This window comes from Canis lupus, chromosome 23 (assembly GCF_011100685.1).
Source record: "Canis lupus familiaris isolate Mischka breed German Shepherd chromosome 23, alternate assembly UU_Cfam_GSD_1.0, whole genome shotgun sequence".
Lineage (NCBI taxonomy): Eukaryota > Metazoa > Chordata > Mammalia > Carnivora > Canidae > Canis > Canis lupus.
Genome location: NC_049244.1, coordinates 32,490,994 through 32,517,880, shown reverse-complemented (window position 1 = coordinate 32,517,880; position 26,887 = coordinate 32,490,994). Strand labels below are relative to the sequence as shown.

Below are 26,887 nucleotides of genomic sequence, written 5' to 3'. Positions count from 1 at the left end.
TCTGTCCTGCCAAGAGCATGGGCTATGTGGCCCTCAGAGCTGAGTGTGGATGTGAAAGCCCCTTACAGGCTACAATGTACTATGGTGACTATTGTCTGGCATGGCTCTGCTTTAACCTCCCTATGTCTTGGTCCCTATTTGTCCAACAGATCTTGCTTTCTCCAGATGCACAGGGGCCCCATATTTGGGATAGGCTTTCCTTGCTTTAATGGTCTGTTGTTGCTGTCTTGAAATTCTTAATAACTTTTAGTACAAGGACCTACGTTTTCATTTTGTGCAGGGTCCCACAAATTCTGAAGCTGATCTTATTTACCTGAAAGACGACCCCTTGAAGACAAGGTAATGGCTTGAAAAGTAAAAGGGACACAGCAAGGCTCCAGGGGCAAAACTCATAAGCAGTCACAGACAAGTCAGGTCCAATTTGGGATGACATGTCACATTTCTGTGCTTCGCTAAAACAACTTCCAGCAGCACCTCCCCCGTTCCCATACCTCTTTGTAAGGAGAATTTTTGGAAGGCTAAATCATATTTTGCCGGATATTCTTCACCATACACCTGCCCCAACAACTCCCCCAGTGCTCATTCACATCCAGCAACCCAAGAATCAACAGCATCCATATGGTGCATCCTCTATAAATGAAAGCTCTTTTAATTAGTGATGGGACACCTCAAATAATTTCAGCAGATGCTTCCATTTCATGCAAACAGGCACATGTCTTTGCAATTGGGCAATATTGTTCTAATTATATCATAGCCTGCAGCCCAACTGGGTATGTCTCTTAGACAGTCTTTCTGAGGGAGAGTACGTGGGTTGGAGATCTATTTTATTCACTCTCCCACCTCCCTAACACACACTATATCTCCTTTCAATATTTAATGTTTGTTAACTGTTTTTTGTTTTGTTTTGATTTTCGCTATTTTGATTTGCAAGTGCTTTTAACAGTCCGGAAAGGAGGAATGGGAAGGACATAATTATTTGGCAGGAGAATGGGTGAGGAGAGAAGGCTTTAGGATTTTCCTTCTTTTTATAATTTCCTTAAAAAGAACAGGTCTATTTCTTCAAGGAGGCTGCAGAGCAGACTGTGTGACGCAGAGATTCCTTTCACTCTCCCCAATATCCTGGGATTCTGTGGCAGAGATGACAGGGCTGTTTGCTATAATTAAAGCTCCCCTAGGAGGGGTGGGAGAGAGTGTGGTCTCTGAACAGACTGGGTTTGTATCTGGAGGTGTCAGCATGGTTCCACGTAGTTCTTGGCAAACAGTGTGAGAGGGACCTGGGGGCTTGTCATGCTTGGGAAAGTATGTTATCTGGGTCCACAAGATGCTGGTGATGGATGTACACTAAGTTTTTCTAGCTCATTCTCCACCTTGTGAGCACATAGTAGGACCATGCTTCTGTCCTTCTTTGAGGGCTCCTATATGGGGCTCCATGTACTTCTATATATCCTTCCATATGATTTACTTTGGCCAATGAGATATGAGTGAACATGAACTGTGCCCCTTCCAGGTAAAAGACATCAAGAGCCTGACTTTCTTCCTGCTACTGTGGTGGTCATGGAAGCACATGTCAAGATGAAGCTTCTCTCACCATGGGTCACAGAGTATCTAATCAGAGTAGAACCCCCCCATGGGCCTAGGACAGTTTTGTTGTGTTACACTACAGAGATTTTGAAGTTGCTTGCTGGTGCAGCAAAGCCTGCCCTCTCCTGACTAACACAATAGTGGCTAGAAGCCAGTCACTCTCTGGGGAGTTCTCTCAGGTTACTCTGAGCTAAGGAAAAGAGGGGTTTCTGGAGGAGCAACCTGAGGATTGGCAATACTGAAAATAAGCAAGAGAAGACCTATTGGTAAACACCCATCTTAGGAACATTTCTCTCTCATTCTGGTACACAGGAATAGTCAACCATGAGGCTTTCGGGCTATTTTAGGGAAGAGAAAACAGCTAGACTCTGGAGCAGGAAGGCACAAATAGGATGACTCACTCCAAGTGGAGAAATAGGCCGAATGAAGCTGTGGTTGAGGCTACTTCAAGAGAACCCAAAGTCTCCTGGCAGACCTGATAGCCTAGTCCTCCCTGTTGACCAGGAGCAGGACCCGTCCTTTGCACTGTGACCTGAGTGCCAGGCCGTGTTGAGGCACTGTGGAGGACAGCTAGAGGATATACCCAGATGTTCCATTTGGTAGGGGTATCCTGAAGGTCGCCTCACTTGTTTCCCCTCCCTCATGGTTGTATAGGTCCATGATTTCTTGGTGAACAGTATAACAATCTGCTTTCCTGGTCATCCATCCTCTGATGACCCCAGAGCCTACATCAGGCTCAAGGTTAAACATTCACACTCCTGCCTCACTTTACCTGATATTGCTCTGGGAACCATCACTAATGAAGCCTCTACTTATAGAATACATGATGTAGGCTTCAAATGACCAATAGTAGTGTTTGAGCATTTCTCCATCTGTAAGTTGGGGAGCCTTGTATGGATCTCTAATATTCCCTGAGTGCAATTTTTTTTTTAACTAAAACAAGACATAAACAAAAAGGGAAGAAAATAAGAAGGAAAGCAAGCTTTTTATTTCAAACCTCTTCCACGAAGCACTTCAGTCTGCTTTATTACAAAGATAGTAAAAGTAATGGGGTTAAATTTAGATAAAAGCAAGGAGACAAAGTAACTTTTATTTTAAGTAGCACAAAGCCTATTTAAAAAGGCCTCTCTGGGTAGATGCTCCAGGCTGAGTTGCATCCAGCCTAAAGGGTTTCTTATTCTGTCCACTGACAGCAGAAGGCTGAGAGGATGTGTCTTGCAGTGCAGGCAGTGTCCCCAGTGTCTGATGGGTACCTTCTCCAGGCTAAGGTATACCGATCACCTATTGTAGAAGGGAGCCCAGAAGCCTCCTTGAGTCTTGCTTAGAGGCAGGGGTTGGGTGAGATCACCTCTCAAGGGATCTTCCAGCCAGGAAGGACCATGCATAATTAGAATTAAAAAACAGGTAACTATAGGAATTTAAACTTCCATGTGTTTCCTACCTGAGGTGGTACTCAAAGGAGAGAGGTTGGGGCAATAGCCAAGTGAGTAAAATATCTGGCATTATAGCTGAATACACACAAATGCTAGTGGTTTCAGGATCTCATCACCAGGGAGGTCATTTTGCACTTGGTCTCTCACTGTCTGGTGGGGATGACAGACAAATGTATCTTGAATCGGGGTTAGGATTGTGTTAGAGATAGGTCCAACTTCTGTGAGGGTGCTGATGGAGGGGGTTCTGATTCTTCAGAGGAGCGGACTCCAGTCTGGATGTTGAAAGAAGTGGAAATGAAGTGGCGGGACTGTGAGGGCAGCATCCCTGGGAGGCTGAAGCCCTGGCAGGGAAGCAGCAGGAGGGGAAGCTAGAGAGGGCCAGGCATCAGCAGCAGAGGAGGACAAGAATATGCCAGCGAGGGAGTGCTGATTTCCTCTCAAAGCTGAGGGAAGCTGGGCAAAGATTTTTTTAAAAATATTTTTAAAATTTATTCATGAGAGACACACAGAGAGAGGCAGAGACACAGGCAGAGGGAGAAGCAGGCTCCATGCAGGGAGCCCGATGTGGGACTCGATCCCGGGATGACGGGATGACGCCCTGGGCCGAAGGCAGACGCTCAACCTCTGAGCCACCCAGGGATCCCTGGGCAAAGATTTTAAACACAGTCAGACAGAGCTCTCTCTCTCCAGCCTTGGATGGAGAGTGACTAGACAGCAGTGACATTGGTGGAGGCAATCCTGAAGCTCTTGCAGTAGAGCAGATGAGAAATGGCGAGACCGGAGGGGGCAGGGAAGCAGGAACAGAATCTGGGACGCCCAGGATGAAAGATGAGCACATCCCTCTGCTTTTGCCCTTTCTTGGGGAAGAGGCAAGCTTGCCAGGGTCTAGCCTGGACGTCCTTCCCCATAACAAATGCATCTGAAGCTTTGCCTGGGATTCGGTTCAGCAATAACTGCACTGCTGAGACTCTGTGTACCCTTGGCTCACTCACTCTGAGCAGTCAGTGGCATACCCTCAGCCGAGAAGCAGCTCTCCGCAGTGTCCCCCACACAGCCTCCTAGCTATGAGCTCTGGGCTTCAGCTCTGTGTCACAGCAGCCACTCTGCGGCCTGGAGGGTCACCCCACTCAACTCCAGCATGTCTAGTGGGCTGCCCAGAGCAAGCAGCAAGGAGTGGTACTGAAGGGAGCCCAAGAAAATGGGTTCCCATCCTGATATGACACAACTCTTCCTGGGCCCGGCTTTTCATTTCCAGGAAATAAGGAGCTCAGCTGAATGATCTCTCGAGGTTCTTGTAGTACAACAGTTCTCAAACTGTTTCATGATAATCTTCTCAGGCTTGTTATCACACGGATGGCTGGGCCCCACCCCCAGAGACTCTAATCCAGTAGGTGTGGGTTGGAGCCTGAGAATTTGCATTTCTAACCAGTTCCCCAGGTGCTGCTGCTGCTCTTGCTGGTCCAGAGCCAACTTTGAGAACCATGTTTTCCACCTCACATTCTCGGAGAGCAGTGTTTCGTCATGCCATCTGGGTCGTTCAGCCCTTTAAAACAGAAGAAGAACTGCCCTATTTCAGTTGGTGAATGCGGGGTCCAGGTTGATTCTCGCACACAGGTGCTAAGCGGTGTTCTCTGGGCTTTTGGACCTGGGAATGCTCTGAGGGAAATGGGCATGGCGGGCAGCAGCTGGGAAGTCGGGGTGAAGTCAGGGCAGATGTGAGGCCTGAGATCTCCTGATCTCACCTGCACAGCTGTGTGGTCACTTTGCCTTTGCCTGCTTCTCCATTCCCTATTCAGCCTCTTCTTTCCTGATCTGTGGGAAAATCAATGCTTGCGAGGTATTAGAAAAGCCATGGAACTGCCCTTACCTGCCACCAGGTGACACCTGATATTGATTTAGCTTATGAAAGTGATTCACAGGTTTGCTGAAGCCTGGAAAAGATCAAATGTTATGAGCCTCATGATCCCATCTTCCTTCTCTGCTCTCAGCTAACACTAGAGGAGGTAATTGGGAAATAATAGACCAAAGAAGCTTTTTTGGTGTGCTCACAAGGAGAACAAAATACAGGAGAATCATTTCATTGGGAAGGAAGGGATTTTAGTATCATTCGTTTTTATTTAAGGCAATTTTCTCTTTAAGTGCAACATCCTCCAGACTTGACCATTACAGAACAACAATTTTAACACAACCAGTAAATCAAAGAAAAAATTACCGTGGAGGGAAGCATTTTACAGATGTTCCAATGGTTATGTACCAGGCAGGTGGCTTAGAGCTGGGAAGGGCTGGAGCCTTCCAGAGAGTCTGTGCTGAGGCTCCCCAGTCCCTTGGAGGATACACTCTACTCTCTCTTTTAGTAGGAAAAGTACTGGTAATAAAACAAATATTTACTAGCTTGTGACTTCAGGCAATTTCAGTGTCCCTGAGTCTTGATTTATGACAATAAATTATAAACTTATTTGGTAGGGTTTTGTGTAAACTGAAATAATGAAAAGTGGCAGTGCCGGATAGCAAGTGTTAGGCATTGCTATTGTTATTATTAGGACATTAGAAGTAATAGCAGTGGAATAGCAGCCCCAGCAGGAGGGCAGGGTCTCCACTTACTGAGTGCTGTGGCACCACAGGGATTTGTGCCCTCCATACTGTTTGGTCTAGCAGGAGGACCACATGCCCCAGCCTCCTTTGCAATTACGTTAGCAACACGTGACAGACTTCTGACCAGTGGGATGCAGGTGCAGTGACGTTATGAGCTGGTTCCAGGCTCTCGCTTACAAACATTTTACAAAATCCTCCAAACCTTTCTTTCCTGGCTGCGTTGACCTTGAGATCTCATATTCCATGTGTTTTAGCTACAAGATAGAGGAGGGCTGTCGGACCTGCATTATAATTTATCTGAGTAATAAATAAACATTTTCATGTCAAGACCCTGAGACTTGGAAGTTTATTTGTTACTGCAGCATTGCTTATACTATTCTGAGAAACACAAATGTCTACTGCCTGTTAAATAGTAAATTAGACACTTGAATAAATAATATGACCTCATTTGATCTTCACGAAAACACTGCAAGTCTGCTAGTCTCCTTCACCGGCTGGCTTACTGCCCCAGCTGCCCTCTGCAAACATGATTTGTGTTGGTATACACTATACTGCAGAGAGCTTCTATAGTTGAAAGAGAAGGAATTCTAAAACTGGCTAGTGTTAAGCCTAGAATTTCTTTTTCTTATTGATAGAGGACAGATCTACTTTCCTTTGACAATTAAGGAATTTCATGTTCTTAGTCATACAAGTTCCATATGGGATCTCTGTTGACAATTCACAATCGTTGTATCTTATTTCTAGACTATTCTTTTTATAATTTTGTGCAACCCATGCTTAACTCTTAATTATTTTGATATATAAAATCTTGAGTTAAATGAATATCATAAGCTTTCTTTTGTTTACAATTTGATTCAGTGCTGGCCTTCATTACCTACTTCTATAAAGTCGTATTCCCACTAACTATAGTTCTCATTGCTTTTACATTTTATATATGTCTTTGTTTGTTGTTCATTATTGCTCATTTATTGTCCACATCATTTCACCACTAGAATGTATGTATTTCAGTACCTACAGTTGAGATTTTCATAGATTCATATGCAATTTTATTTATTTATTTATTTTATTTTATTTTTTTTTTAATTTTTATTTATTTATGATAGTCACAGAGAGAGAGAGAGGCAGAGACACAGGCAGAGGGAGAAGCAGGCTCCATGCACTGGGAGCCTGACGTGGGATTCGATCCTGGGTCTCCAGGATCGCGCCCTGGGCCAAAGGCAGGCGCTAAACCGCTACGCCACCCAGGGATCCCTGCAATTTTAAATAATATAGAGAGATCTCTTGTGTACTTTGCCCTGTTTTCCCCCAACACTTTGCAGAACTGTAGTATGATATCATACCCAAGGGACTGGCATTTTATACAATCCAATTTTATTCAGATGCCCCTGGTTTTACTCGTACTCGTATGTGTCTGCGTGTGTGGGTACATGCATGTGTGTGCAAATTCGGCTCAATACAATTTTATCATTTGTATAGGCTTGTATTTCTACCACCACGACTGAGATACTACGCAGTTCTAATACCAGAAGGATTCCTTCTGTAGCCCTGGGGTACAGAAGAGAAAATAGGTAGTTAATCCTTATAAATGTCTCAATAACTCTAAGAATGCAAGTGAGAAGTAGTATTTTTAAATTGCTTTCTTTTCCTTGATTGATTTGTTGTTGTTTTTGTTGTTGTTGTTGTTCATTTTGGTTTCTTCTTCCATACTGTTGATTTTTCTCCAAGGTTTTGTGACCTTTAGCTGACTTTTCACATTCATGAGTGGAAGACAAGGCTGTTTGGGATGGAGGGCACACAAGGACACTTTTGCAATGTGCAAGATCTGCAGGGAGTGATGATGTTGAACTTGGGCAGACAACCAGGTTCACGATTCCCACCACTGCCTAGATACACTGGCCTTGACCCTCATCACAGCACTTTACTTCATTTTACTCTTTTTTTTTTTTGTCTGTTTTGTCTTCATTTTTGTTTTTTTTTTTTGTTTTTTTTTAATAATAAATTTATTTTTATTGGTGTTCAATTTGCCAACATACAGAATAACACCCAGTGCTCATCCCGTCAAGTGCCCCCCTCAGTGCCCGTCACCCATTCACCCCCACCCCCTGTCCTCCTCCCCTTCCACCACCCCTAGTTCATTTCCCAGAGTTAGGAGTCTTTATGTTCTGTCTCCCTTTCTGATATTTCCCACACATTTCTTCTCCCTTCCCCTATATTCCCTTTCACTATTATTTATATTCCCCAAATGAATGAGAACATACAATGTTTGTCCCTCTCCGATTGACTTATTTCACTCAGCATAATACCCTCCAGTTCCATCCATGTCGAATCTAATGGCTGAGTAATATTCCATTGTATACATAAACCACATCTCCTTTATCCATTCATCTTTCGATGGACACCGAGGCTCCTTCCACAGTTTGGCTATTGTGGACATTGCTGCTAGAAACATCGGGGTGCAGGTGTCCCAGCGTTTCATTGCATCTTACTCTTGAGTTGCATGGCCTCCATCTCTGTTTGCTGGTCTGCTGAGGAGGTTAGGAGATGCATAGTCTCTCCTGCTCATTTTCTCTGACATACTGTGGGCCCCAGGGACAGCCAGGTACAGAAGCTGCAGCATACCCTCTGTGACTCAGGGAGGCACAGGGCCACCCAGCCCAAAGGATAACACCCCAGCGGATGCTAGTGGTGGTCTTCCTGAGAGTTATACGAGAAGAAATCCATTAGGTGAGCAAAGAAAAGTTTAGCACTTTTACTGACATGAGTTAATCTAAAATATGAAAGGCAGTAAGGTTTACTAACTTTAGCATATGGATTGTCATTCCTGAAGTGAGAATAGGAATTCCTTAATCCACTTGTTTGCTTGTCTTATGCTGAATTGCAGTTTGTATCTTCTTGGCTAAGGAGATTTATGGATAATACATTCCATTAAAAAATGTAATCTTTGCAAAATGGTTAAGTGATTAAAAATTCTGGCATAAAAAATGTGAATCAAAGAGAATCTTAAAATGCCAACACTAGTAAACAACTGGAGAATCGCAAAGCTGGTACTTCTAACTTTCATTCACTGCATTATGTGATGAAAATAATGATGACTTCATGAGATCTGATGAGGATTTGGTCCCTAAAATTCAGACCTATCATGAAGACTATTTGGAAGATAAAGTCTCACTCATGATCACTAATGATTACTCTCACTTAAATATAAATTATGTTGAGATGTTTGCTAATGAGATCGTATATGTATATAACTTATAAATAAATTTATATAAATTGTAGATGTGTGCCTTTTTTTTTTTTTTAATGACAAGAGTGATTCAAAACAATTTGGAAACCATGGCCATAGATAGTCCTCTAACTAATGATTCTTATTATCACATCACAGCCAAACTCAAGCTGGGAGACCCTCTGGGGCTCCCCTGGGAAGCAGTGCTCTTACTGCCACTAGAGCCTTCCCTCATGGTTTCAAGTGCAATGATGCAGCCACATCTGTATTCTATTGTCCATAAATTTTTTATCATTTCTGTTCCATTGATGACACTCTTCCTTATATTTAAGGGGCTTCCATGGATTTATTCTTTTTGCCAAATGTCACTGACCCTTTTGTGTGATTCTGCAGGGGGAGAGGACAATGCATATGCACAGGCTACCATCTTAAATCGAAAGCCAAAAGGTTGCTTTTGAACTTGGAGAACAAGAAATTTCCTATGAATGTCTCCTCTGCAAACCATATTTTCTTTTTATTTTCTGTTGGTCTTTATTAAAACAAAAGTCAAAACAAACAAAAACAGCCTGACTCAGGGATCAGAAGATAGAGCATGCAAGCTGAGATTTTATAATGCAATGGAGGACTTCTGGGGCCTCACGTGGCTTTGGCAGGTTGTCTAAGGGGAAGGTAGGGCTGGTGGAGGGAAGGGCAAGTTGTTATTGTCACTGGGTGGTGTTATTTAAAGGGAAATTAGGAAGGACTGTTTATTTCCACCGAGAAAAATCTCCCCTCCAATGTGAAGCTAACATTAGAATTAGAATCACGCATCCCTCACCCAACCCTACCCCAACCACAATGAGGCACCTCTTGGAGCCCTTCCCTGCTTAGGTCCTTGGAGAGTTCTGAGTTTGTTTTTAATGAGGGAGGCTGTTTCTTTACCACAAGACCCTCCCATTGCCTCATTTTACAATGCACACACTCCCTCCTAAATATGTCACGTAGCACATTCAACACAAAAATGAATTTAAATTAATTGGGTTTGAGATTCCTTTTTTGGAGAATTTCACGAGGCTCTTTGAAATAACAAAAATGTCACAAACACGGGTTGGGAAGCAGACATCAGGTACAAAGAGTATGCTGGAGGAAAATACAGTTGTCAAAAAGGTATTTTTTTCCCCCTGCAGTGACAGGTAGCTCTGACAGCTCTGGTTTGTCAGCAGGCAGACACATGAGGATGAGGGGATCAGAAATGAAAGATGCCAGTGAAAATAATTCCTTCCATGGCTGTGAAGTGATCATGACATTGCTGTATCATAACACAGCACTGAAGACAGGATCAAAATGAAATCTCTCAACCTGCAGAAGAAGTTTTTACCTGGTAATGCCCTCTTTCCAGCCCTTTCTATATTTTTATATCCACCCTGAGGGTGAATGGGAAGGGACAGGGCTGAGGAGATAGCCTGTCCATGTCTGTGGAGTTCTGGAAGCTGGAGGCTGCTTCAGACAGTGTGGTTTTCAGGCTTGTGTCCCTAAGAGAATGATCCCCGGGAGGCGGAGTGCAGAAAGCTCCAGGGAGGGTGAGGTGGGTTGTAGTGCTTAGGGTCCAGCACCAGGGGGAGACCTATCTTCTGAACTAGGAGGCACAGACACCTCTGTGTGATGGTCCATTTGCACTAAAGCCCTTTTCTGTCTTCTGAGTATTGCAGATCATGGGAAGGGTGTTCACTTTCTTGTTAAAGAAGGTCTTAGAGAAACAGTCTCTCCTCAAAGATTTTTGAAATAACTGATGACTATTATAGTTACTTTCCTGAATGAACAGAGGCTGGGGGCTATAGCTAAGAACATAGCTGGCCACAGAGTCTTGTTTACCTAGACACTGGGATTCTCCTTCTATCAGCCAGTGATAACAATGGAAAAGCAACTTTCTGCTAGGTCTGAGTTGAGGTGGCCATGGCCAAGAGCGAGAGAAGGGCTTTTGGGGTATTAAAGCTCAGAATGTGGATGAATGTAGGAGCCAAGGGAAAGAGAAAGATGCTCTCCTAGATAGGTCTCAAATGCTTGCTCTCTTATGTGATCTTCTATGGCTCTGCTTTCTTAGGTTTTTCTGGACATTGGAAAAAATAATTGTATGTAAGTAAATATCCTAGGCCAATTCTGGTGATAATGATTTTCCTAAGCTTACCATCTATAGAGGGTAGAAGTCTTTCTTTTTATACTTTCAAATTTAAGACCTACCCTCTTAGCCTATTGCCCTGGAGATTGGGGAAAAGATTTATATTCATCCAGCACTGTATATTTTGGAAAACCTGGCAAGTATGCATGTTTGCTGCCCATTGGTAACTGTGAGCTACCAGTTTTAGCCTTAGATATCAAGCCATCATTTCATCTCTCCATTGAAAAAATACAGGGATCTTTTCCAAAACCCTACTAAAATGATATTTAAAAGATAAAAGGCATAAACCTTCAAGGACAAAGAGACTATAAGAAAAGCAGCAACAACAATATTTTTGAAAGCTAGATTGCAGATGTACAAGTCATATGTGACTTAGTATAAAGTGAGCTGAATCTAAAGGCCACAGTCAGGACAGCTGAAAAGCAAACTGGTTTCCAGCCCCAAGCCCTCTAAAGATTCAGAACTCACTTCTTCCAGTACCCTTGAGGGTGGGAATGGAAATAGGCCTAAAATCAGGATGAATGTGGTTCTCTAGATCCCTCCCACTCCAAAAAGGTGGACAACTGCTCCTTCTCTCCCCCTCCAAAATCCTGGAGGCTTCTATCCTGGAGAGAGGAGAAGGTTGCCTGGGGAGTGGGGGGTCTCAGGCCCATGTGAGTCAAGGTTACCATAAAGAAAGAGAGAGAATACATGCAAGCTTATGTACTGGATGTTGAGGCTGCCAGTCCCCTTTTCACTATTAGCTCCCAGGACTCTAGCAGCCAGACTTGACCTTCTAGGAAGGAGATCAGAAGAATTTTCTCTAAGGAACCTGACCAGCCTGAAGATAATAAAATTGAAGTTTTCTAAAGAAAAGTTCAGTCAGCACTTCACTATGTGACATTCATGATGGTAACATTCTGGCCACTTGCACAGAGCTCCCAATCAGCCTTTCAGTTTCCTAATCTTAAATATAAGTGGACAATCAAACATAACCAGAAAACAGAAGAAGTCCTCTAATTTAAAACACAGAGATCAAAGCAAGTGAGAGAAAAAACAACTTAGGGAAGATGCGAGAATAAAACAGTAACAACAGCAACAGCAAAACCCTATCATTAAGGTCTAGTGATAGCCAGAAGAAGAGGTCTCCATGAAACAAAAGAAGAGGAGGCTATCAACATTAACATTTAGGGAGCAAAGATACAATCTTGAAAATTAAAAATATGATTACAAAAATATGATTATTGATAAACAGCTCAATGGAAGATAAAATTAAAGCTACCTCCTAGAAAGTAGAAATAAAAAGAAAACAAAAAGAAAAGCGATGTAGTCTAGAAGAAACTATAGAACATTTTAAGAAAGTCTCTGGGATCCAGAATCTAAATAATAAAAATTCCCAAAAGCAAGAACAGAGAAAATGGGAGACAGGCATCCATCCTTTTCATGAAGAAATTAAGGAAACCTCTCTGAATTGAAGGGCATGTCTTTCCAGGTTAAGAAGACTGAGTTCCCAGTAAAATCCAAAAAAAAAAAAAAACCAAAAAACAAAACAAAACAAAAAAAACCCAACTTCTTCCCATCACCCTCCCTTCATCCATGAAAGTGAACATATTTATGATTATTTACATCACTGGACAATAGGCAGAGCAGAACTGTAATCCTTGGGAGAAGAGAAACTCAAGATGAGCTGACCTCAAGTTCACCTGACTTTCTATCTGGAGACACTTTTCCTATCATAGTGCAGAGAAGTGGAGCATCATTTTACTGACCTGAGGAGGTGGGTAATAGGGTTTGAAGCTGCTGCCATAGCTTGGAGGGATAGCTTGAACACACTGAGAGACCTGTAATGCCTTCAGGGAGCAGATTCTGCAGGATAAAAACTTAACAGAGGTACTCGATGGCTCACAGTGTTGGGAGACATTAGAATTTGGATTTAGTCATGAGAAGAGTCCTTATGAACTTCTGAAATATTCTAGGGATCCCCGGAACACTACATCTTAACCATATAGATCATGTGCTTTATAAGAAAGAAACAAATGGACATTAACATAGGCAGAAACATCTTTAACAAAATACTGGTAAATTGGATCTGGACCCAGAACTATATAAAAACAGTAATACCCTTTGGCTAAGTGAGATTTATCCCAGGAATGCAAATTGGCTTATTATTTCAAAAATAGTGTAATTACTACATTAACATGATAAATGGAAAATGTGATTACCTTAATAGATACAGAAAAAAGTTTGACAAAACTCAACAACTATTCATGATAAAAATTCTCAGGAACTAGGAATAGAAGGAAATTGCCTCAAACTGATGAGGAACATCTATCAGAAAATCCTCTAGCTAACTATTCTACTTAATGATTAAGTATTCAACACTTTTCAGCTAAGATTGGTATCAAGGCAAGGATAGTCACTCTCATCACTTCTGTTCAACTTTGCATTGGAGGTTCCAGCCATTGTAATAAGGCAAGATATAGAAAAAGTTACTAAGATGTGAAGAAGTAAAATTGCCTTTATTTACAGACAACATTATTGTGTATTTAGAAACCTTAAGGAATCTACCACATACTGAAAAACTCAACAGAATCTAATTTATGAAATTGGAAAAGTATGAAATATATAATCAATACAGAATACCAATAAATATCTGTAAAATAGTAGGAAATAATAGGAAAATGAAATCACAGCCCAATACACACATTTTAATCCAAACCTCAGGATATTACAGATGATAGGTTAGGTAGATAGATTGATAGATTAGATAGATAGATAGATAGATAGATAGATAGATAGATAAGAGATTATGTATATAGATAAAAGGCATTGCAGGATAGGATAGGGAAAAAGTAGATCACACGAAAGTATATGAACATTTCCCCCATAAACAGAACAATACCTGTTCTACTCTTGTTTTTGTCACCATAATAAATGGCACTCCTTGTCTACCCAGTTGCTCAAGCTAGAAACCTGGAAGTCATTCCTGACCATACCTCTCTCTCAGGCACCACAGCCAAACTATCACCAAATTCTGGTAATTCTTCCTTCAAAGACAGCTTTAATCTGCCCACTTCTCTCTGTCTGAGTTACAATCAGCCTAGTCCAAGCCATTATCATTTCTCACTGGGACAGCCTCCTAAATCCTTTTCCCAGATCTAACACATTTTCTCCCAAACAATTATTGTGATCCTTTAAAAAAGTAAACTGATGGTGTCCCTGCTCTGTTTAACATGCTTCAAAGGCTTCCAATTTCCCTGAAAGCTGTCCAGACTACAAGATGCTACCTGAGCAGAGAGAGAGGTGAAAAAGCCCCCCTGCATTTCCCTGCCTCCAGCTCTCTAATGTGCTGTCAGTGCCTCCCACTGGCTGAGCCTGACCGGATGCAGTGGTTAAGGGGCTATGGGGAACACTACCTGCAGGGATCTGTCTCTCTCTGCCTCCACCTCGAAGACACAAAATGTCAGAGCAAAGATAAGAAATGGATCTGAAGGTACAGAGGTGCAGGACCTACTTTATCTGGAGAGGTCAGGGAGTCCTCTGAGGAGGTGACTTCAAACTGGGCCTTAAAGGATGAGAAAGAATGAAGGACCACACACTCCCGGCACAGGCAAATGCTCACAGGTGGAATAGGGGAACTGTGCTGTGTTTGAGAAACTGAAAGAAAGGCAGCATGTCTGGGGTACGATGAGTAAGGGGCAGAAAGACTTGAGATGAGCTGGAGGGAAGGACATGGGATTGAACATGCAGGGCCCTGAAGACTGTGGTACAGCATATGGACTTTGTTTTAGGTGGCAAAGTCTGGGGAACTCCATTTTGGGAAGATTCTTTCTGGCTGCTGTGTGGAGAATGGATTGGCCCAGGTTATGTGAGGATGCAAGGCAGCCATGCAGACCAGGAGTTGGCAGTGGGAGTGAAGAGAACTGGGCAGAGTCTGGGTGTATTTCCTTTACTCCTTGGCTTAGTGAGAGCAGAAGAGAACTCAATGCTCCCAGGGCTTCTTCTCAGTCTAAAGACAACTTCTCATGGGTCCCTGTTCCTCAATTACCAAGGTTCTTTCCTTCTCGTCAGAGAGACGCTGGGCTGGAGCTGGCATATCTTATGACCCTAAAAACCTTGCTGACTTAGTCCTTCTTCCTTGGAGATTTTTGACAGTCTGGACCTCTTCCTGTAGACATTGGTGCACAATTCTCCTGGGCCACAGGCCGCTCATATTGACTGTGTATGAAGTCAGTGGATTTAGGAGAGGGAAATAGAATGTGTTTGACAAGGGCTGGGACTCTCCCACCCTGGGCCTTGATTCACTCATTTTCTTAAATTCCTTTCTACACTGCCCGTTTTCCAGCCCATTTCTTCTTCTTCTCTCTGAAAAACTAGTTAGAGATAATGGCCCCCTCCCAGCCCAACTCTGTGTGTGTGTAACTCACATACCAAGAGCAATTATCTGTGATGACAGTCCTGTCTCTTGTGTCTGTGGATAGGTGGATAGAGTACCCACCTCCAAGCAGGAAGCTTTTCAGGCACTCAGCATTGCCCTAAAATGACCATGAACAATCTACTTACCAGCCCACTGACCCATTTCTTGGATCCAGTCCTACATCTGCTCTGTTTCTAGCCCTAGGCTCCTTCTCTGGGTTTGAAGAGCTTTCACTGGGTTTTAAGGGAAGTGACTTCAATAGTCAAGAGGATGCTCCAAGCACATCAAGAAGGACTTGGGACAGAGCTGAGCTACAGTTGAGGCATCAGGCCAAGTTGAAGCTCACAGATGGCTTTTGACCAATCACCTTTTCAACCTGTTTACATACTATGGACATTTATTGGGCATTATCTTTGTGCCCATCCCTGTTCTAAGTACTGTAGTGAATGAAAATTAATCTCAAGGTAGGTTCTCACCTTTACATGTTACCTGGTGGAATAAACCCCATATTCATTCAGCCAACAGTCATCTTTCCTGCCTAAAAATGCATCCTTCCCCTTCTCCACACCAGTGAAATCTCACCTTTTGGTGGCTCTATAGCAGTAAAGATTCAAAGGAGCCTCAGGAGGCTGCTAGGGTAAGGCTACCTTGGACTGGTGACTGAAGAGGTAAATCTTTGTCAGCCCCAAATTTGAACCCTGCCCTAATCAGATAGAATTTCTCCATAGGACTCTCCTTGCAATGTTCCCATGAAATGGTTGGCCATGCCCCCTCAGCTCTCCCACTTGCAGCATCAGGTTTGCTGTGTGCTAGAATTACTCACTCTGTACCTGGGCAGCTCTGTTATAAAGTTCTGTCCTATAATGAGCATAAACCTGCCTCTTTGTACTGTGATTGTTCTGTCTTTCCAATGACTCAGAACCAACCATCCTCACTTCTACATGAAGTTCTGAAGGGAAAGGTTGCTCTCGTGTGCCATCTGAATGGCAGAAGGGCTCAGCCATCTATTCTCCCCATTCTCTCTTCTTAGGCTTAGTTTTTCTTTCCTTTAACATCCTGGGGGCTTCCTATGGACATACTCCCTGATATGAGGTCGGAGCCCAGAACCAAACTGAGCACTCCAGTTTGGAGAAATGTTCTTACCCGAGTTCACTGGGGTTATCAACTCATCCATAGGGCACTTGGCTTCTCTCATTTCACCTCTCTCTACCTCACTTTCCTGATCGATCAAAGGAAGAGAAAAATAGTACTTGCCTCATAGGGTTGCCTCAGGGTTAAAACAGATAATCTATGTAAGGCATTAAACAAATGACTAAGTTAATCAGCTTAGCATGAGTCACCTCTGGAGCCTGAGACAATAATTTGCAGAAAAGAAATTTATTTTGGCAAGAGAGAGCAGGGAATGGAAATGGAGGACTGGGAGGTCTACAAACTAGTCCCAGAAGAGGGAAACAGGAGGGACGGAAGACCATTATATGGTATGTTCTTGAGTTGGTCACCACTGATGTCAACTAGGGGTCAGTCCTGCTGGGGTCCTCTGCTAACCAGTGTATCTTAGAAGTGTCCACCTGAGGTTGGAAGAGGAGCTCATTTATTGATGCCCATTGGCCAAAGATGGCCTTATTTTGTGTTAACCACCTCACACTTTCTGATTGCATCTTGAAGTTCCAGCAGGTTCCTCAAATGTCTCATAGCTGAGGAATCTGAGAATCTCTCAAAAGTAAGAATGACAAGATACAGCTGAAGCAAGGCACTATCAAGTTATATTTGCATAAAAGTAATTGTTCCAACAAAAGCTGGAATACAACATGAGCTAAAATGATATGAAAGATGACACAAGAGGTACACAATACATAGTGCTCAACCAATTTTTGTTATTTCTCTCCTTATCGTCATAAAAATTAATGCAAACCCAAGGTCACATTCACTCTTAGTCAGCCACACACTGATCCTGGTCAGTTGGCATAGAACCAGGTTCCCCCATAATCTCAGAGCCACACCTGGTGACCTCTACTGTCTATCAGCACCAACCTCACACAAACCGTGCACTCAGCAAAATGTTCTGTCCCCCTCTGCTGTAGACTTTCTTTGTGACCCTAAGGTATCATAGGTTTACTGAATCGAATTTCCCAATCTACAAAATGAGTGGTCAGGGGTAGGAAGAGGGTGGCATCACAGAGCCTTTCTTCAGGTTGGGGGGAAGGGCTTTTCAAAGGCACTTAGAAGCAGGAAATGTGGAGTAGTCTGCTCAAAAAGAAGATGGGGCACCCTCTGCTTGCCAGTGGTCCCCAGAGGATGCAGAAGTGGCCCTGAATAGTCTCTGAGGAGCATGGAGAAAATGAACAAGAGGCATCAGCTCTGTAGCTGCACAGATAGGCACCAAGGGAGAGAGTGACAGTGTCAGGAAGGGAGTCGGGCACCAACCGCTGGTGGACATACCCTGTGGGCAGGTCAACCCCATCCTCAATGCAGAAGAAGTATGGGGGTAACAAGACAGACAAGGCCGTCTCCTCCCTGTTTCAAGAGGCCTTGGCCAAACCTGGTCGACAATGAGAGATGGTAAGTTGCCATCTAGCCTGGAAGTGACTAGAAAGCCTGGAATTTTCCAAGCTATACTTGAAAGATGGGAAGAGATTTGACAAAGCACAAATGAAGGCAGAGATTGGAGGAAAACCTCTTCATGTGTGTGCCCTGCAGAGTTCAGACAGTTCAATTAACCAGTTACATTTATGGAGCTGAATGCCAGAATGGACCACTGCGGGGCCGATTCACAGCGTGCCTGCATCTCTGACTTACTTTCCTACAAAGCAGTCCGTGGAGTAGAAAGGTTCAGGGCAGCCTTCCTGCCCAAATCAGGACGTCATGCTTGATTGTCTTCATTCCTTCCCTGGAAATGATGCTGAATAAGAATCAGATGGAGCTGCTGTTTCCCACTTTTTTGTAATTTCACCCGGGAAGGCGACTGGCCAGGGCGGGGTAATTACCCCTGGCCTTCCCATCTGTGCTGGAGATGAAGCCTGGCACTCAGCCACGGGTGCTCTGATCTGTGCTCCAGGCAGAGGAGCTCCTGACAAGCAAACTGACACTTCCATTGCTCTCATGCCAGCGCGAGGCACAACTTTAATTAAATGGAGTTGCTTAAAACTGCGGCAGAAGAGCTGGGGCTCAGATGGCCTCTTCTCCTATGACATCACCCTGCTTGCGGGTGTTCTTTCTCCCTTCTTCTGGACTAATCTTCCCTTGGCAGCTGCCGTTCTCTGAGTTCAGACCACTGAGATTTCTTTAACTTCTGTCTTCAAAGCTCTTTGCAAAAAATAAACTCTAAGGCAGATCTGGTGGGGAGTGAGGGGCAGAAAGAGCTTCCTCTCTGTGGGTTGCCCCTTTGGAAAGAGTGAATTCTTTCTGTACTTCCTCCTGCTCTCCCTCTAGCCCTGTCTAGTTGTGTGTGTTTAATAAAAGTAGAAAATGTGACCGCCCAATTGAGCATTGCATGTTGTCTCAGAAGTATCTAATTTGATTATATTCTACAGACATGGGTACATGCTTTGGGGAAAATAAGCTACATCTCCCAATAACCACATTGTTGTGATGTCCAACAGGAACCTGGAGAGTCCCTTCAGGGCAGAATTGAGGGGAATGCTTGATTCTCAGGACCTTGAGGAGCTCAGTCCCCGGTTGCTTTCTCAGTACACCACTGGGAATAGAGAGGGACAGGGGAGGGAGGAGGGCATGGTCACATTTCCCTATGGGTCTGGCCAAATTCCAGTTGGCTGACCTCCCAGCCATCATGGCCAGGCACTGCTTTTGCATTGCTACCCACAGCTGGCAAGGACCAAACCAAGACCAAGACCAAGACCAAGACCAGGGCTTCATTCATTTTTATATGTGGTGGTTTGAAAAGGGATTCTCTCTTTGCTTGGAAGTGGAGATATCTTTTTGCAGAATTGTAATTCTGCTCTGGCTTCTTGAAGTTGCTCCTTTGTAGGCTGCCATATTTAAAGGAAGGAGTAAGAAAAACCGAATAAATAATCTCACTGTGCTTGATAGCTAGGTGTCAGAGATGGATAGGGGAAGATAAGGGCCTATTCCTGGTGACTTATTCTTGGTAGGAAATTTATCAGGACAGGGAGGAAAGCCTTGGAGAGAATGTTTAATCAGAGGAAGCGATGGACGATGGACAGACTCGTTACACCCCCCTTCTGCAGTGTGATCCTAAGGAACGGGGAAAACTGCCTTTGTCTGCCCCCTCTTAACGGTTTTTAATTTTTAAATGCATTAAAATTCTTTTTGAATAAGTGAAGAGTTCTGAAGGTTTTTTAATAACTCTGACTTGACTAAAAGTTGGATTGAGAACGTCATTTTTTTTTTTTCTGGAAAATTTCCCCAGCCTTTGAAGTACTCCCAACTATATTCTCCCTTCAGAGAGAAAATGGTTGTTTTGAAAGTTGCCTTTTAAGCAGCAACGCTGTTTTTTCTCTGCTGAGAGCTGCTCTTGTGCACTTCAAAAGCAGAGCGTGTCAGCCTTCTCCACCCTGTTTCTCCCCTTTGAAGTAAGTGTGGGGGCAGCGCTGTCTCTTAATCACACTCTCTGGCATTTCTACGGCACTTTACAGTTTTCAAAGCTCTCCTACTGCCATTATCTTATTTGATCCTCACGACAACCTCTGAGGTAGGCAGGGCAGGTATCTTTATCCCCATTTTCCAGACCCCTACAATACTACTTCCATGTATACCTCCACAAATTCTCCAAAGCACTATGAACCCATTTACTTGGATGATTGTACACAGACAAATGGGTAACATCAAGATCTTTCAGGACTTAACTAGACACTGGCTCTGATTTAATGTTAATCTTTAAGGATCAAAATACCACAGTGTTGTACTGGGTCTCAAAGCGATGGATATTTGTCCCAAGGTGACAGGACCCCCAAACCAGAAGAGACTGGAGCAGCATTGAGCCTTTGATGGCTGTTTCGGGGCTCTTTCTATCAAAGTACATTGCCTTTGCCCAGTTGGCATTTGGAGGGCCAGAACTGAGAAGCTGGTGCAACTGAGATACTTAGTGTTGGCTCTGTCCAGTGTCTGTGACAGGTGTGCTTGCCAAGGCTTTCAGGATGCTGGGGAGAGAGCCCCACATCAGCAATGCCCCTGTTACAACAAACAAAATAAAGTCAGAAATAAAGCTCAGCATAGATAGGTTTGGGCCCCTGCTCCCCTGATCTGTAGGTTCCAGCAGCTGCGGTTACTTCCCTCCCACCTCTGGACTTGCCCAGGCCTGGTCCCTGGAGCAGAAACATCCAATGCTCTGTCACATAGGCCTTGGCTCAGAGCCACTAGTCCAACTAGCCCATGGTGATATTGTCTTCCAGCGCCTCGACTGCAGCTCTTTTTGAACCTACTCTAGAACATCATTAATTTTTTGTCCACAGCTTCATCCCTGTGCTTAGGGCAGAATTTAACTCAGAATTCAAGTGTCCACAACAGGCATCATCTCTTTTACCTGTACATCCAAATACTTCATGCTCGAGACACTTCGTTTATTCACCTCATCGCCTGCAAGCACCTTACACACAGTGACTGCCCCAGAACTTCAGCAGAGAAACCAGTGAGTCCAGTGTAAAATCAGGTGATGGTGCTTTGGTGTGGGAGTGCCAGGACAGGAATGAGAGCAGGTTCTGTGGCCATCTCAGTCCAAATGTGGGATTCAGAGGAGGCGTCCCTGGGAAGGCAAGGCCATATCTGGCTCCTGAAACGGGAGTGGCCGCAAGCCAGGCAAAGATGGCTTGAGAAGGGCCCAGGGAGGGAGCAGCGAGAGAGAGGGCATTCTTGGAGGAAGAAGCAGCACAGAGAAATGCCAGAAGGTGAGGGAAGGTTGCAGCAGGGCCTAAAAGTAGCTCCGTGTGACTAGAGCACAGTTTGGGGAAGAAAGGGGTGACACATGAGTCCAGAGTGTGAGGGCTTAGTCATAAAGGAAACACATTAAGAGTCTTGGACTTTATCCAGGCCATGTGCAGCTTTAATAAAGGTTTTTAAGCAGGATAATGTCATGCTCTGATTTGCATTTTAGAAAGATCATTCTAGTTGCTGTCTAGAGAACCCAGCAGAGATATACAGAAACCGAGCCCTTCCCACAGGCCTGCTCAAGATACGGACAATTTGAAAGAGAGTCAGAACAGCAGGCCGATTCCCCATTTTCCCAGATCCTCCAAGCTTCATACTCTTATTTAGTAAAGTCATCAAAAACCAAAAGGTTGATCTGGGCTGTTTTTGTTCTCCCACTCTCCTTCTGGAAAGCTGCCCTGTGTTTTTGTCAAACTGAAGTGAGATGTTGTCCATCAAATAACCAATATCCCTGATTTGAGGGGTTTCCCTTTGAGAACTTCCTTTTCTCAGCATCAAGAAACACATTCAACATGGCTTTCCCATATGTTATGTGGGGATCATGGGATGACCTTTCTGGGCTGTTGGAAAGGTCAACTGTGACCACATATGTGAGGATTCTTGCATTCTCTTGGGTACTAAATGAGCATCTGCTAACTTCTCATGGATCACACATAGCTTTGATTCTAGGAGGTGGTGGATGAATCCAGGCATGACTTCACCATTTGCCGTAGCTGATGCTATGTGCTAGGTACTTAATTTCTATGAGCCTCCGCTTTCTTAATTCCTAAGTCTTGGAGACTAGCACACACTCCACCGACTTACTCAGAGGAGTGAATGAAATACATGGAATGTGCTTGCCACATAGTAGGTGCTGAATGAATATTGATGGCTTCTTCCTTCTGCAAACAAATCTGTGGGCTTCATCTCATCAGAGTGTTAGGGTTATGTAAATGCTTGTTTCTTTTCCACCTTACTGTCTGGAAGCTCAGAGCTAACTCAAGGTACAACTATAGGCTCCTCCAGCATCCAGTCTGGGTTCATTCTATTTGCAGGTTTCTATTTGTTTTCATTTTGCCTCATTCTACACTGCATGTGTTTGTTTTATAGCCACCTCAAATATGCTTTTGAAGCTGGCAGATTTAAGTCCATAATAGATTTACTGTAAATGTATTTGGTTATCAGCACCATATTCATAAGGTCTAGCTCCTAGATTTGACCCTTCTGTGGAGAACTGACTGTACATGTAATGGTAGGAGAAACGGTGGATGGTCTTATAGAAATGGGCATACATCTTGTGGCAGATCTGACTGTTCAGTGCTAGTTCTCTGGAGCAATGGGTTGTGTAGATATCAAAAGCAATGCTGCACACTGGCCCACAAAAAGGGAGGGTAGTATGTACATGGAACTGTTCTAGGATAATGCTGTTTTGGGGCAAAGATAGATTGGAACTCATACAATGTCCCCGGGACCTGGATTGTGTCTGTCTCAGCTCTGCTTTCTTTCACATACTGACTTTATGCTTAGACTCAAGTTCCAGAAAGATCATGCTAGTAGCTCCAGTCTACAGAATTTCAAGATCAACCTTAAGCTTCTTATGCCCTTATCTCAGAATTCTTAAGAAAGTCTTTATTCATCCCATTCACTCTGGTTGGTGTGTATTATATTCCCTCTTTGCTCTTCCTCATTGTGACCAGTATGATGTGATGCTCTGGTTGGTTTAAACCCAACTAAGACTCACCTCTGGAGCTGTGGGTGTGACATTTTACCTAATTTTCAAGGGCTGAGAATGAGAAAAGGGTGATCTCCAAAAATTTTCAATAGTATTTCTTTTTCCCAGAGAAGGTGAATGGATGCTATGTGCAAAATAAATTAATAAATGAAACAATGCTGGGACCATACCAGGATCAGCTATTCACCCACTGCATCTCACCTTCCAGACTGTTCTTTCACACTTTGCTCTGTGATACTGGGGCTGAGACTCTGCAAATGTGACTTCCCAGACTCCCTTGTCGGTTGGCTTCCTGTAAAGCTGTGCCAATGACTAGAGGAAGATTAGAGAAACAAAGAGGGGAAAGGAGCAATTTCTTTTGGTTTTCCAGTTTCCTTCATTTTCCCTCCAATAACAGCAGAAACTTGGCTCCAGACCCAGCTTCTTTTGGTGCTTCCAGCATCATCCCTGCCTGAGCCATCACCTCTAGTTCTTCACCCTTACTGTTTCCACACATATCTAACGTTAGTTTACATGTTCCAGAAGACAGGTGCAAAGTCTATCCCAGAGGGAAATAACTGATACATGTTAAAAAAAAAAAAAAAAAAACCTGCAAGAGTTTCTAATTTACATAAGCGGAGAGTCTGGGGATGATTTTTAAGGTGATAGAGCAAGAAGGATCATCTGGAGCAGTGGATTGGGCTGAATTTATCTATATGATTCTTGGTTAGTTTACTGAATCCTGAGCTTGATAATGCTGAGATGCTCAAACTTCCCTCACATAATACAGAGAAAAAAATCAAAATGCTTAAGAACTTAAGAATGTTGGGGTAGATTTATCTCATGCAGCCTTCACACTTACAAAAATGTTTCACTAGACCATGAAAAGGGTCTATATTTCACCTCTATGATTAAGATATTGGGAAGAACATTAGTGAGGGACCACCAAAAAATCTTGAGTAGCTCAGTTATGGCAATCTATAGGCTGGAGGGTGCTGCCACTGAGATGACTTCCTAATTTTGCTGAGGTTGATAGAATTCTGAAGTAGCAGAAACCAAGTGATAACACCAAAATGCCAGAGATAGAGTGGACAAAATTACCATAATGAGCAGCAAGGATGAGATCATCATCCTGGAGTCCCAGGATTGAGTCCCGCGTCGGGCTCCTGGCATGGAGCCTGCTTCTCCCTCCTCCTCCTCTCTCTCTCTCTCTCTCCCCCCTCCCCTCTCTCATAAATAAGTAAATCTTTAAAAAAATAAATAAAATGTTACTTAATATATATAACAGGGAAGACTATAGGGTGTTGGTCAGAAACCTAGAGAGAGATGCCACAATGGAGAATCCTGGTTTCAAAGCCTATCAGTTAACAGACCACAGCTCTTGGGTTGGTTGCAGGGAAGACTGAGTTCTCTTGAAATAGGCCCCTACAATTCTACTACCGTGTATGCCTTCACAAATTCTCCAAAGGACTATGAACCCATTTACTTGGATGATTGTACACAGACTAATGAGTAACATCAAGATCTTTCAGGACTTAACTAGAAACTGGCTCTGATTTTATGTTAATCTTTAAGGATCCAAAATACCACAGTGTTCCACTGGCAGAGTAGTTTATGGAAGTCTTACGGTAAATCAGCTCCAACCCTGTCTCATAGTAAAGAGCCTGATGGTCCTCCTTGTGTTCATTTTCTAGTTTTTAAACGTATGATTAGGATAGACCCACTCAACAACTAGTAGAACACCCACACTGGCTCTCGGATACAAGAAATCAGGACTTTTATGGTCAGAAAAGTCAAACAGAAGCCTCTGGAACTTGTCCTCTCACACAACTAGGATAGTAAACTGAAAGTAAAATCATATCTCAGGGTAAACTGCAAAGGTTAGTGGCAACATTAAAGACTTAAAAAATGCAAGGGTGGTAATTCTGCTCAGATCCCAGTGGATTTGGTCTGCTGACTTATGCAGAATGTACATGGATCTTGGAGAATGATTGGAATAGTGTTAAGTTCAGTTATGTGCTAATAGCAGTATAGTTGTTGTTCCAGATGTGGAATCTCTCCTGGAACAGGTTGAAACAACTCCTGGAACCCATTACGTAGCTATTTGTATAGCAAATGCTTTTAGCACCATCAATTTAAAGGAGTACAGGAAGGTTCTCTTTCACCTGGCAAGGGGCTCAGTACACCTTCATTGTTTCCTGCAGGCTATGCCAACTCTCCTAATCTTTGCTATAATCTAACCTAAAGATATTAATCATTTTGACAATGCACAAAATATCACACTGGGCACTGCTGCTCTTGAAAATCAGAAGGTATCAAGTATCTTAGAAATTTTAATAAGATACATTAGTGCCAAAAGATTGGAGATAAATTCCATAAGATTTCAAGGAACTACAACCTCAGTGACATATCTGGAATTCTTATGATCTAGGTCATATGGGATATGCCTTTCAATGTGAAAGATAAGTGCCTGTACCTTGTATAATCTACCACTAAAGATAATGGAAGAACATTTTTGAGGGGGAAGCTTCTTTAGATTTTGGAGGCAACAAATGACATTGGAATATGATTTTCAGACCCATTTATCACACAAAGTTTTTGAAGTTTACATGTCTTCTGACATGCATCACTGTGGAGAGCCTTGGGATTTTGAAGAAAAACTCATCTCTCTTCTAAAGACAATTATTCCTCTGACAAGTAACTTCTTGCTTGCTATGTGGTCCTGGTACTTTCTGAATGTCTGACCAAGGGCCTCCATGTGATCTGAGCTGTTCATCATGAATTGAGTGTCATTGGACCCTTCAAGTCATAAGGTTAGACATGCATAAGCACAATTCATCATCAAGTGTAAATATATAAATCAAATGATCAAGCTCAAGCAGGTCCTACAGGAGGTCCAAGTAAGACAAATTTGCAGGGGACTCAGACTTCTATAGCACATAGTCCAACTGCATTGCCTCCTCTTCCTACAGACACATCTATGGCATCATGGGAAATTCCCTATGAACAATTGACCAACCCATCCCACCAAAAGTGAAGGCCTAATTTACAGATAGCTCTTCATGATGTGCTGGAACTCATGGGAAGTAGATCACTACAATTTTACTGTCTAGATCGTTTATACTACTGTTCTACTGAATATGCTGGCTCCTGTCTCCACAATGTCCCTTATGTAAAGAGGCAGGCAGTCTGCACCCTTTCTGTTTTCCCTCCTCCCTATCCTTGGCAGGTTGACTTATAGCATACAGAGGTGCACTTCCAGACATCATTCATAGTCAATGCAGGAAGAAACAATCAAGGAAATACCTACTAGTTTTCCCACTAACCAACAAAACAACCTTCTAGAAAACTTCTACTAAAGTCTCCTTGGCCATAACTGTGTAGTATGACAACCTCTAGCTTTGGAGAGGATGGGAAATTATTTAACTCTTCATTTTCTTGTAGTGAAAAGTGACAGGGGAGGAGGGGGTTGGGAATGGCTGCTGAGTCAGCCACAGGCATAACTAGGCATTAGCTGTTTTTGGTGACAGAAACTGCTTCATGAGGCTCCTCCTGGGAATGCTACGTCATCTTTAGAGAGCAGATGCTGACCATCTTTTTCTGCTACAGCAGACAAAAATAAATTCAAATCATCTAAAAACTATCAGAATGGATGTAGGGCACAGATATTTTTCATGTCGTTGGTAATTTTGTGAGAAATAACGGCATGTTTTGCAGTCTGAGTCTTGCACTAAAGTCTTTGAAAGAGAATTAAATAGGCTTGGGTCAATAATGAGACTGTACGACTTGGGCCAGGTTTGATTTCTGTCGGTGCTATAAACCGTTGATGACAACATCAATACATGCTTCCAGGCCTTAGGTTATCTTTACTTGCATTTCCAATTAGGGAAAACAAACTTCACAGGGTATTTCAGAT

At 43.2% G+C, this 26,887-nt stretch overlaps 1 long non-coding RNA gene across 1 annotated transcript in view; it reads left to right on the top strand.

Annotated features, from left to right (window-relative positions):
- Nucleotides 1–277: 277 nt before the first annotated feature.
- LOC119865396 overlaps nt 278–26,887 on the top strand; it is a 40,407-nt gene continuing 13,797 nt past the window's right edge. The window contains exon 1 of the long non-coding RNA XR_005377054.1: nt 278–339. This is a non-coding gene — a long non-coding RNA (uncharacterized LOC119865396). The remainder of the gene's footprint in view (nt 340–26,887) is intronic.